This window comes from Peromyscus eremicus, chromosome 22, assembly GCF_949786415.1.
Source record: "Peromyscus eremicus chromosome 22, PerEre_H2_v1, whole genome shotgun sequence".
Classification (NCBI taxonomy): Eukaryota; Metazoa; Chordata; class Mammalia; order Rodentia; family Cricetidae; genus Peromyscus; species Peromyscus eremicus.
The window spans coordinates 15,194,589-15,208,308 of NC_081437.1; the positions used below are offsets into that span (position 1 = coordinate 15,194,589).

Genomic DNA, 13,720 nt, shown 5'->3' on the forward strand with positions numbered 1-13,720 from the left:
GGTCAGGTGTTGAAATCATGAAGCTAATTAGAGAAAAGTTAGCAAGGATTTTTACCATTCTGTGAAGCACACATTCTGGTTTCTCTCAGTGTATTTACTAGAGACGATTTCTAAAGCCATGATAAATCTTCAGGCCCTTACGTATCATTAGAATGTGTGTCAAAACACAGCGTATCAACCCCAAAGATAAACTGGTGAAGACTCGTAAGCAAAACCAGACCAGTGTCCAGGAAACGATCCCAAAGATGATAAGGAAAAAATTGTGCTTAACCAAAATGTCCAACAAAGACAAAACCAATTAATGAAACAATTATTTATCCATTCAGTAACATATAAGGTAAGCATTCTCATTATGACTATAAAATTACACTGTACGATGGGAGAAAGGCTTCTTCCTTTCCTCTGGCGGCAGCCATCAGGTGAGCCAAGATGGGTGCATACAAGTACATCCAGGAGCTATGGAGGAAGAAGCAGTCGGACGTGATGCGCTTTCTCCTGAGGGTCTGCTGCTGGCAGTACCACCAGCTCTCGGTGCTGCACAGGGCTCCCCGCCCCACCCGGCCTGACAAAGCGCCAAGGCTGGGATACAAGGCCAAGCAAGGTTATGTCATATACAGGATTCGTGTCCGCCGTGGTGGCCGCAAACGCCCAGTTCCTAAGGGTGCAACTTATGGCAAGCCTGTCCATCATGGTGTTAACCAGCTAAAGTTTGCCCGAAGCTTTCAGTCTGTTGCTGAGGAGAGAGCTGGATGCCATTGTGGGGCTCTGAGAGTCCTGAATTCTTACTGGGTTGGCGAAGATTCCACATATAGATTTTTTGAGGTTATCCTCATTGATCTATTCCATAAAGCTATCAGAAGAAACCCTGACCCCGATGGATCACCAAACCAGTCCACAAGCACAGAGAGATGCATGGGCTGACATCTGCTGGCCGCAAGAGCCGTGGCCTTGGAAAGGGCCACAAGTTCCACCACACAAATATTGGTGGCTCTCGCCGTGCAGCCTGGAGAAGGCGTAATACTCTGCAGCTCCACCGTTACTGCTAATACACGTAATGTTTGTAAAATTCATACCCAATAAACAACTTAGGAACGTCAAAAAAAAATTACACTGTACTTGCCACTGACCCAAGCACCTTGAGTTTTTAGGGTACTCTATCCCATTCTCTTGGTTCAAGGTCCTATTCAGGAAGTATTCCTATACCACCCCACCCCCCCACCCCCACCCCCCGCCAGATAGTTAACTGTGGACAAGTATTCCAGCCTATTGGTACTAGAATATTAATAATATTCTGGTGATGTTTCTGTTGTGGTTGTTTTGAGACAGGATCTCGTCTATGACGTAGCTCTGGCTAATCAGGAACTCAAAACATAGACCAGGTTGGCCTCAAACTCACAGAGACCCATCTGTCTCTGCCTCCAAAGTGCTAGGATTAAAGGTGTGTGCCACCACTACCAGCAATATTCTTAACATAACAGCCTCCATCATTTGTAATTTACTAACAGCTCTTGACTTGCAATCCCAACTCTGCCACTGGCTGGGACCTGGAACAACAGTAGACCTCTCGATTATTTCTGGAGAGAGCCATTAACTTTTCTGTGAGCTACTGTGCAGATAGAACACGATGTCACATACAAAGTGCTTGGCACAGAGTTCAGGCTTTGTGGGCAGATGTCGATTTTGTTTTTGTTTTTTTTCTTCAACATAAAGCCATAGTGTGTCGGCTTACACTCACCTATTCACAAATGCACAAAATCAGACATGATTTACACACACCTACAGCATGCTATTTCTCTTCCTTAGGTATTTATAATTCATGACAGAAATCATAAGGTCTCCTTTTCCAAGGTGTAATTTCAGCTGCGTTTGGGCCATTTCCTTAGACTGGCTATATCACAGCATGACACAAAGACATAGGACTATTCATCACAAACTGATTACCTGCTTGCCACGGGCCGTAATGCTATCCCCATTTGAAAGGCAGAGACTTGGGATGGTTGACTAACTTGGACTGGATCCCCACTGGATAAACGACAAAACCAGGACTCTTGGCCCTGTTCACGTCTAAAGGCCACACGCTTTCCATTCTGTTTAGGCCCTGAGTTTAGTTTCTTACCACAATGTCATGAACTAGGGTTACAAGAAAATGAGACCACTGTTTACTATCTGTCATGGCTAGATTTTAAATCAAGCCTGGGGATATAAAACTCATGACCTCTAAGTCTTAAAATCCCACTTGAATGAAAACAAAACAGTGGAAAATGCCTTAGTAGTAATATTTGAAAAATCTCCAGAATGTGAGATTTCAGCTGCTTGTCCTGATGGAATGCCCCTGCACAGAGAGGGACAGAGGTCTGTGGGTATCGGTCAGTTTCTCTATAGTAGAATTCATGAGTCTTAAAAGCTGTGTCTTCTCTCCTCCTACTTACCAACCACAGTTTTATCTGGCGTAATTATCCCATGACCAAGTGTATAAACCCTCTTCCCAACAGTATGACAGACCCAGTCTCGGCTTAATTTTAAATGGAAAAAACAAACCTGTTTCAGTCTCTTCAGTATATGAGTTTTACAAGGAAAAAAAAAAAAAACAGCCTTGGCTGGGCCTTTTCTAGTCTCATGATGTTCTTGCCATGAACACTTTTCCAAAGAGTCATTTGCCAAGGCCAAGCTCCAGATGGGAGGCCTTTTCTCTTTGGTATGATGACCAGCCCCTGCCTCATGACAAGCACTAACAGTTACACACCTGTCACAACACCTGGCATACACTGACCCCTCCATACAAATTTATTCAATGAATCAGTGACTGGAATCTGTCTGCCTAAAACAGCAAGGACTCATATATTTCTACTTGACTCCTCATACCAAGTCTGGCCTTTCTTTGTCTGGAACCTCCTGTGACTACTGCTTGACACCCCTCAGCCTAAGAGCCAAATGTAGTCTCTGGTTTTCATCTGTATGGTCATGGTACCTGTCTACCCCACAAATCCTAAGAGGATCAAGTTGGTGAGATGGCCAGAAACTGACAAGTCACAGTAGTTCCCCCATGCCCTTGAAAGTGGGACAGAGAATGTATCAGAGTTTCATCCTTGCCCACAGTCCAATCACATGGAGTGTTAAAAAAAAAAAAAAAAAAACCTTACTCAAGTTAAATCTGAATTTCTAGGGCTCAGAATGGAGCGTGTTATTTAAACATCTCCCTAGTGATTTGAAAATATGGCCAAGGCTAAACAGTATGAGGCTGAGGCATGCCAGGAAGGAAGCATGCATGCAAAGCAGAAGGAAGCACTTTGCTCTCCTAAAAGGAGATTGTAAGGAGCAGATCGCCCACTCTGGAAAAGCATGCTACCCTTCCCAGCCCCTGAGTCCTCACTGCTATCTAGACTCTGCCCCCTCTTCCCTACTTCTTTAAAGAGTCCTTTAGGTTAGGTCTCCTTATTGGTGAGGTAATGGGAACTTGCCCCAGGTGCCCTACACTTTTAATATAGACCATGCTATTCACCAAACATCCCAGCCCCAATCTCCACGGGACTGTCTTGTCTCCACCCTCCTAACTGGTCCTTAAAACTGGAGATTCCAAGCAGCGAGATTCCTAAAGAGCACTGATGGATTGTCCACAAGTCCACGAAGAGCATTGTGGAAACGTGCATTTCAGAGTGCTAAAGACAAATGGAACAGAGAGTGAGCCGAGAGCCAAACATCAGAGCTGTGCCATCCTCCACGTTGTGAGAGTCACTGGATACAAAGCAAAACAAAACACACAACATGTCTCTTGGATCTAACATGGTATAGGGCATACATCCAAACACAAACACACATTGAAGGGTATGATGCAACAAGGAAAGTAGGACCCTGACCGAGTTTGCTTTCTCCGGCTGTGATGAAACACTCTGGCCAAAGCCAACTTAGAGGGAATATTTATGTAACTCATCCACGTCACAGTTCATCGTAAGGAATGTCAGGGCAGGAACTCAAGCAGAAACTACTCTTTGTGGGCTCACTCAACTAGCTTCCTTATAAAGCACAGGTACACCCGCCTGGGAAATGGTACCCCCACCCCACCCCCAACAGAGTGGGCTGGGCTCTTCTAGATCAATTAACAATCAAGATGATCCCTCACAGATGTGCCCATAAACCAACCTGATAAAGGCCATTACTCAACTGAGACTCTTTTTTTTTTTTCCAGATACTTCTAGGCTGTGTCAAGATGACAAATGATAACTCAGGTCACAGCCTACTTGCTATGCACCGAATGTTTATGCTCCTCTAAGATTCATATGCTGAAAACCAAACACTCGGTGTGTTGGATTTGGACGAGAGGCATCTGAAAAAGGAGTTAAGGTTAAATAAGAGTATAGGCTGGGTTTTGTTCAGATAAAAGTAGTGGTCTTCAAGCTCACCTCTGGGCTACTACCCTAGCCATTCGAGGACACAGCAGAAAGGCAGCCACAGGAAATGGCAAGGAGGCCTCCCCTGGGAATCAGTGCTTCAGGAGTTGGATATGGAACTTCTAGCATTGTCCAGAACTGGGGTAAAACAAATATCTAAGCCACCAGTCTAGCATATGTTGCCACAACAGCCCAAGAAGATTCACAAACCAGCTTGAAAGAAACCACAATACCCCCAACCCTCATCAATAAAAAGATAAACCCTACCTCTTCGCAAATATCAAATGAGGCAATGTATGCGTTTGTTTTTGCTGTTGTTGTTTGGAGTGTTTGTCGGTCGGTTGGTTGGTTGGTTTGTCTTGTCTCACCAAGTACCTGGCCTTGAACTCCCTATGTAGACCAGGATCAAACTCAGAGATTTCTGCCTATCTCTGCCTCCCCAGTGCCATGATGAAAGGTGTGTGCCACCATGCCTAGTCAAGGAAATGTATGCTTTAAGAGCTTTGTAAATGGCAGAGCATTAAAGAGGCAATTCATCACACATCAGTCTCCTCTGTGCTCTCGTATCCCCCCCGCTTGCATGGACCAACCATTTACAATACTGTCTTTAGACTGAATTGGTTCTATCTGTCTCTACTGTTCAACTCCAAAATCCTTGTGGCCAAGGGCCAAAGCCCATTCATTGATCTTTGCACCCTGATGCCCAGGCACATGGTTACTGACCAGCAATCCTCAGATGGCATTCAATACCCTTTCTCTGTATCTTCTGACACTTCTTTCCCCACTTCCATCACTTAGCATGAGGCTTTCCTAGCTTTTGTGTTTTTCTAACCTGCTAGGGTGTAGGCCCTCAGATGGTAGAGACTACATACTATCTTTACTGTGTCCCTACTGACTGTTTCAAAGCCTAACATCTAGTAGGAATCCTGTGAAAACTTACAAAAGGTAGACAATGATTAGTTTCCTAGGGAATTCACATTGTTGAATTTCACTGTTCACAGCTGCCCTGCATTTAGCCCACCATCTCCAGCGGAACAAACTGAGCACGACTTATCCCAGTGGGTCATTTTTTACAGGGCTCCTAAAAGGTCCCAGATCATGCAGCTCTTTTATTCTATTGCAACCAGAAAAGTATCTGAATGTACCATTTCATTGTACAAATCAATATCATCCCCCAGAGAACCAAGACTAGTCATTTTATTCTAATAGCTGTTGCTATGCAACCAACCCTCCAAGGCTTGGTTGTTAGATCCAGGACTAAGGCAGTGATTTTTCCCACCTGGGAAGGACAATAGTTTCTAAGGGGGAAAAATACGCCATTACACAGTTCCTTGGTCTTCTTGCAAAAAGAAACTTAACCATATCAGAAAATGATATGCATAAAAGTATTTGTACAAATAAATGTGTCTATTTAGTTACTGGACCCTTAAACACTAATTTATGAACATTTATAAGTTGGATAATTTTATATCCACTACCTAATTGATACATATGAATTTATACTTATTAGAGAGTAAATATATTTTTTTTCATTCCCGAAAACATCCATAATAACTCATTTTGCTTTACTTTACTTTGCTTTGCTTTGCTTTGTCCTTGGCTCTGGGGATCAAACTCAAGGCCACAAGGCCAGACGTATACAAGACAAGCACCCTTGTTTCATCCTTCCCACTTCTTTTTACAAAATAAACTTTTAAAGCATATTGCTATTTTCTGGATGCAAAAGAAGGCCTCAGAAGTAAAATAAATTTTAAAAGAAAAGATAAGGCTATAATCAAATGGCCTATATAAACCACAGTTAGTTTTTTGCTGTGTGGAACTTCCAGATGTTTGTATATAAGGACATTATATGTACAAAGTAGAAACATGTACATAGTTTGGACACTCCTTTACTTTGAAATTTCACAGCATTCCGTGGCTGTCTTTTTGGATCAACATATGTTATCATTTTTAACACTACATGCCATGATTGTGTTTAAATATATCATAATGTGATTGCTTTCTTGTGGTGTACATTTTTTCACCATGATAAATAGTTGTGAAAACATTACAACACATATTTCTCTAAGTTCATCTAATTGTTTTAATAAGATTTATTTTATGGACCAGATCAAAGACCATACACTTATTTGAATTAAGCAATTTTAGAACATATAGAAGTTTGGGTTTTGTTTTTGTTTTTTTGTTTGTTTGTGTGTGTGTGTGTGTGTGTGTGTGTGTGTGTGTTTTCAAGACAGGGTTTCAAGACAGTTTTGGTGCCTGTCCTAGATCTTGCTCTGTAGACCGTGTTGACCTCACACTCACAGAGATCCACCTGCCTCTGCCTCCCAAGAGCTGAGATTAAAGGCATGCACCACCACTGCCTGGCACTTAGAAGGTTTTTAAGCTAGCAGTATGTATTTATCCCCCAGAGAAAGATTTTTAGATATCACAAGTTTAGTGAAATTTTAGCATAACGTAAAATTGTCTTAAAATAGTAACTAAAGGCTTTATTGTATGATAAAATAATTTTGGTTTTCCCTTCATTTTGCTGTATAACAATACAGTTTACGTCCTCCAATCTGGGCATATCTTTGGCATTACTCTTTGCCACCATAACGCTTCCCCAATCCTCTGTCTACTTGGGTGTTTCTGTCAAACCCAAGTGCAGTTGGGTTTGTTTGTTTGTTTGTTTGTTTGTTTGTTTTTCACTCTGTAGGGGCCTGCCACCCAGCTCCCAAATAAAAACATGGAGGCTTATTCTTCCTTATGAATGCCCAGCCTAAATTGGGCTTATTTCTAGCCAACTTTTCTTAACTTAAATTATCCCATCTATCTTTTGCCTCTAGGCTTTTACCTTTCTCTATTCTATGTACCTTTCTCTCCTTCTTACTCCGTAGCTGACTGTGTGGCTGGATGGCTGGTCCCTGACATCCTCTCTCCTTCTCCTTTTCTCAATCCTTCTTCTTCTTCCTCAGCCTAGATTGCTTCTCTAATTTCTTCTCTCTGCCTGGCAGCCCCACCTATCCTTTCTCCTGCCTAGCTATTGGCCATTCAGCTTTATTAGACCAATCAAGTGTTTTAGACAGGCAAAGCAACACAGCTTCACAGAGTTAAACAAATGCAACATAAAAGAACGCAACATATCTTTGCATCATTAAGCAAATATTCCACAGCAAAAAAATAATGATAATGTGATACATCTTTAATATTTTACAACACACAAGAGTTGGTAACAGCAAACTCTGGATCAATAAGTTCTGCTTATTCTCAGTGGGGTGGTTATCAATGTGTTTCCATAATCCCAACCCAAGCCCCAGTGCTAAAATATTACTCACTTGAGTTTTTCTCATAAATACACAGTAGTTTGTTTTTTGTTTTTTGTTTTTTCAATTCAACCTACAGTGAGTAGACCATTGTGACTAGTGGTTAGTCCATTTTCACTGAAGATATGAAAGCCCAAACACCCACTGCAACAACCCAGAAGGTTCTGGATAAGGGGCTTGACCCCTGACTGGAAAAGAGTCCCCACCTGGCTCAGCCCTTAGCTTGCTTTATAATTTCAGGTGTAAGATCTTCAGTGCTTCTTTTCCTGTTCCTCCTCTTCAAAATGGGGATAAATCCTACACTGCTCACAGGCTTAGTGTAAAATGAGACAGAATACAAGGTACAGGTGTGTTTCAACACGGCCCCTGGTTGTGATAACATGAGATGCTGTCTTGAACACGTGCAGCCCGCCTTTCAGCAACCCTTGGTGCCTCCGCCATGGGAGAAATCAAATAGGGATAAAGAAGAAAGGAGAAAGAAAATTGGCTCAAGGTGCGTTATTAGCTGGACGAAGTGAGGAAGCCTAAGCTGCCCAAGTACTGGAACTGGTTCCTGGTCATGTTATTCTATGCTTTTAAACTCCCACGCATACTCGACCGGCTGCCAAAACACATAAACCTCTTTGAATTACACTCCTTCTCTTACAGGAGCAATTGACTTGCAGTTGGATGTGATTTTCCTTTGTTTGTTTTAATTTATAGATGACCAGGAATGCTGGCCTGCCTCCTTTTATTCAAACACCCACTGCTCTTCTATTAGGGTTGCTCACTCTTCTGGGGTCTTAGTTTTCTGGTATTTTTTTCCCCCTCTAAGAATAGTTGTGGTTAGAGACTGCTCCAAGCATAGCCCCAGATCCTTGGGCTCATTAAAGGCATTCAGTAAACCTCAGACTGTAGCAATAAATCACTGGTCCAGGAAGGGTGAGTGGGGCGTGGAGGGCAGCTGGAGAGCCTTCAGTTGGCTTTGGAAGGGCTTCGTGGGTCTCCTTCCAGGATGACAGCCCCTACAAATGACAAAGGGTTGAGACACGCAAAGAGGAAGATCCCAGGACTTATAAATACACTTGTCATCTGTCAGCCTACACCTGTTCTGCTGCAAACCTTGCTGGCAGAGGAAGGGGAGAAGCAACTCCTCGAAGAGAAGCCTATCACCTAAAATCCCTAAGAATGGCTTCTCTCACACTCCCTCCCAATCAGAAGGGAGCGATTGACTGAAGTCAATTAGATGACTATACCTCAACCCTAAGCAGAACAATGGAGTGAACCCCTTGTGATTTCTTTTTAAATGACTTCACTATCAGTAGATCACTACATGTCTAAGATTGGCGTTTCCCCCAAACAGAAAGAGTATGTGAGGAACAGACATTGACGACTCCTCTTGGAGAGTCCTAGCACATATTAGTGCCCTTAAGGCCTGTGTGTGACCAACAATGTGTTGATCTAAAATATAGCACTTCTCTTGGGCTGGAGACATGACTCAGCAGTTAAGAATACTGGCTGCTCTTCCAGAAGACCCAGGTTCAATTCCCAGCACCCACATGGCAACTCATAACTGTCAGTAATTCCAGCTCCAGAGGATCCAACACCCTCACACAGACATATATTACATGCAGGCAAAACATCAATGCACATAAAATTAATTAATTAATTAATTAATAATTAATAAAGTGGTTTTTTTATTTAAAATACGGCACTTCTCAACTTCATTTGGACACCATTGTTGATGTTCCTGTGTAACACCTATTAAGTAATGTGTGACAGAAAGCCCTGCCTCCTGGAGAGAGAACTGCATTGAGCCCTTCCAGTTCTGTTTGGGCTGAAGAAAAAGACAATTTTGCTTCCAAATAAAACCTGCTCGCTCTGATCCCTAACTCGAATATGGCTGATATCCCGTGCACTTCAGTCCCTGGGTCGGGAATCGGTGTCACACATCTCAACATGGCCACATTCCAGTGCCTCTCGGCTTTCTCCCACCACATCTTCTGAGGGAAGTCTAGCCGATAGCTTCACACAGACTCGTGGCACAGAGCAAAACAATTCAAATGGAGACCAGCCAGAGAAATCTGTGAAGCAGATGACAAGGTCAAATATACATTCAGCGCATTTTTCCGTGGTTCTTCAATGGAAAGAAAGATTTCTCCACGTTTAAACCTTCTGTTCATAATTTCTAACAAATGAGTTCCTTGGAATAAGCACATTTAGAGATGGGAGGGGAAATGAGCTGTACATTTAAAAAAATAAGTTTTAATTAAAGAGAGTATCCCAAAGAAAAAATGCCAGGCAACTTGCAAGACCCAACTGAGGAATGCCCCTAAGTCTATCTGTGGGAAATTATTCACAGTATATTGTTGAGTGATGAAGCAAATCACAAAACATTAAAACATCTTTGTGAATGCAGCAGATTCAGTGTTTGTTGAAAGCATACATAAGCATCAAAGGAGAATGTAAGAATTTGAACCAAAGAGATGGAGAAATGACTCAGCAGTTAAGAACACTAGCTACTCTTCCAAGGGACACTGGTTCCATTTCCAACACACACATGCTGACTTAACCACCTGGAATTCCAGTTCCAGGGGATCCAATGCCCTCTTCTGGCCTCCACAGACACCAGGCGTGCATGTGGTGCACAGATATCCATGCAGGCAAAACGCCCAAACAAATAAAATCATAAATATTTAAGAAATGTCCAAGAATCAAATTGACAGAGCTTTTTCCTTCTTACCCCCTTCCTCCTCCTCTTCTCTTTCTGTCTGTCTCATCTAATGGTTCTCAAATAAAAAACGACATTTACAAAATAAAAATAATTTTCTCGTGTCTAGGTGTGAGTGGTATGTGTGCATGTATATGTGTTCACATGTGTGTGGGCACACGTGTGTGTGCAAGTGCTTGTGTCTGTATGTGCGTGCACGTGTGGAGGTCAGGGGCTGGTGTTAGAAATTTTCTTTGCTTGCTCTTCACCTTATACTTTTGAAGAGGGCTCATCAACACAGCCAGTCTTCCTAGGCAGCTTGCTCTACAGATCCTCCTTCCCATCCTCCAGCATGCTCTGTTTTGTGGGTTCTGGGCTCATGTGGCAAGTGCTTTAACTGCTAAGCCATCTCCCAAGCCCCAAATTAGTCAGAGTTCTCTAGAGGAACAGAAAGCTATAGATAGATAGATAGATAGATAGATAGATAGATAGATAGATAGATAGATAGATAGATCATAATTTATATCCATTTTTTCCAAGGAAAGGCCAAGACTCTGGTTGCTGAGGCTGGATGTCTCAGCTGGTCTTCAGTCTCTGTTGGAATCCCAAAGAAGTAGGTTCTAATACCAGCAAAGGAATGCCTCCGCAGCAGGAAGATAAACTTGCCAGGGAGAGTGAAGGCAAACCAGAAAAAAGGAAAAAGCTCCCTACTTCCATATCCTTTTCTGTGGGCTGCCACCAGAAGGTGGAGCCCAGATTTAGGGGGCAGGGGTAGGTCTTCCCACCTCAAATGATCCAATCATGGAAATCCTTAACATGCATGCCCTACTGCACAGGTTTTAGTTCATTCCAGATGCAGTCAAGTTGACATCCAAGATCATCCATCACAGCTCTCCAAACCAATATTTTTCAAATGTTCCAGTCTACCACCCATGTTATCTGTGTCAAAATAGCCAAGGATGGTGGAAACCGTTTTCCTCATAGACAAGATGAATCATGACAGCAGACAGTGTGGACCACTAGTTCTGAAGGGAGGAATAATGGCCTCCATAGCACTTAGTGTAAGATATACATAGCAGTGCACAATAATTTGCCTTATACAAGATACACAATAAAGGGCCAAAATCAAGTCATGATTCTAAATACTGAAGATAACTAGTATGCTCTAAGCTGGAATAAGAAACCTACAATAAGTTCCCTTGTCTTTATACTCAGTACAAAGCCACCAGTACACTTCCATGGCCTTCATCCCTACTCACCAGGTGGAATCCCAGACTTCTTTAACAATGTCCTTTCTTAATCAGCTCAGATAATTCCCTGGACTGTAATTCAAGTGTCCACTACTTGGTTGATCTTTGGACTGAGCTCCTTACGGCGTCATAAATAAAGAAATGGGAAGTTGCCACATCTGTATGGCTGGGAGTTGGCATGACTGGGGGAACCAGGAAATGAAAAAAAGACAGACACACATACAGAAAAGCTGGGATCCGATGGGATGTGCTCACTCGGCTGGAGCAGCGCCAACTACATGATGACCCAGAATCCTGACTTGTTGTTGGGGGATGGGTGGGTATCTAGTCTCAGGAGAAGGTCTCTGCTATGGGAGCAGTCTTAGGTTGCAGTCATGGGGCAGAGGAAGCAATGGTTGCTAGTTTGGGCACACGCTGTCAACATTGACACTCAGACTAGAGGAAGACTTTTTCCATCCCTCTGAATTTCACCCAGGGAAGACTTTGCCACTCTTCCTGGGTCTGAAACAGCGATGCTCTTGACATGACTGTGTCCATGTCAACAACACACATTGCCTCAGGACTTTATCCACTCCTTACAAATTCAGTCAGGGCTTCCTTGACTCCCCACTGAGAGTCACATACATGATAAAGGCCTCCACTTGCCCTCTACTATCCTGCCTGGATGAACACTTTCTCTTCATCACGCATAAGCCATTATTCCCTCAAGCCTTGAAGTCACCTGTAGCTAGAGTTTTCCTGCCTGGCCCACAGTCAGGACAAATCTCTCTCACCTGCCAGTCCCACAGCCACTCAGACCCCACCAAGTAAACACAGAGACTTATATTGGTTACAAACTGTATGGCCGTGGCAGGCTTCTTGCTAACTGTTCTTACAGCTTAAATTAATCCATTTCCTTTAATCTATACCTTGCCACATGGCTCGTGGCTTACTGGCATCTTCACAAGCTGTTTCTCATCGTGGCGGCTGGCAGTGTCTCTCTGCTGTTTCTCATCATGGTGGCTGGCAGTGTCTCTCTGACTCAGCCTTCCACTTCCCAGCTTTATTCTCCCCCCTTGTCCCGCCTACACTTCCTGCCTAGCCAATGGCCAATCAGTGTTTTATTTATTGACTAATTAGCAACACATTTGCCATACAGAACTTCCCACAGCAGTCACCTAAATCACCCAGTTCATCCTCACCCCACTCCAACCACTGGCCATTTGCAAGACATCTTCCCTTTCTCTTTCTACTTCTTATCCCACAGTAAAGGCAAGCCAGTGAGTTCCTCTGGTTCTCACCCTGTGTCACAATCCCCTTTGGCAGTGAGTAGATGGAGTTGGAGGGACCAAGGGCTTAGAAAGAAAGCCTTGTGGTGGTGCAAGGGGAATTGGAAAGCAAAGTCTTGTCTATATTAAGAAAGACAGGCCCGCATCATATCTGACTTCTAATATCATGCTCAACTGCTAAACAGGGCCCAACATGCCAAAATTCTTCACACAAAATGATTTTTTAAATCAGATTTTTCTCACTGTGTTTTCCTTCAGACCCCCCACAAAGTATCTCAGAAAGCACAATACATATCAAAATTCCAAAAAAAAAAAAATAGACAGCATTCACATGTTTTCCCACAAGACCCTCAGGTTCCAAGTAAAACAAAAAGTATTGTTAAATCCTGTTCCCTGAAGGTGTACAAACACATCCCACTGCCTATGGCCGAAGTGTCAGCGTTGGACACAGACATGGAAGCAAGTGTTCCTAATTCTGACCTCATCTCAGCTCTGACAGAGACAAAAATCCCTGTCACAAAGTCCAAGGAAGATTTTTGCCCAGAATTCCCGCTGGAGATTAGGAGAAACCTTAGTAATCTCCTTTAATACACACACACACACACACACACACACACACCCCACAGGTGAAGAAACAGGCCCATGGTCACTCCAGTCAGCCACAAAACCATACCACTGAAGCTGATTTCTCAACCTCTGACTTTTAACTCAGTCAAACGGGAGGCCAAACCTTAATGCTGCAATGGACCGAGAGGGACAGCATAGTAAACATCATTAAAGAGAGTTGACCAATTGAGGTCTAAGCTCTAATCGGGGTTTTCTT

At 43.1% G+C, this 13,720-nt stretch overlaps 1 pseudogene; it reads left to right on the forward strand.

The window, feature by feature from the left end:
• Nucleotides 1–385: 385 nt before the first annotated feature.
• On the forward strand, nt 386–13,485 carry LOC131897747 (large ribosomal subunit protein eL15-like; annotated as a pseudogene).
• Nucleotides 13,486–13,720: the final 235 nt, after the last annotated feature.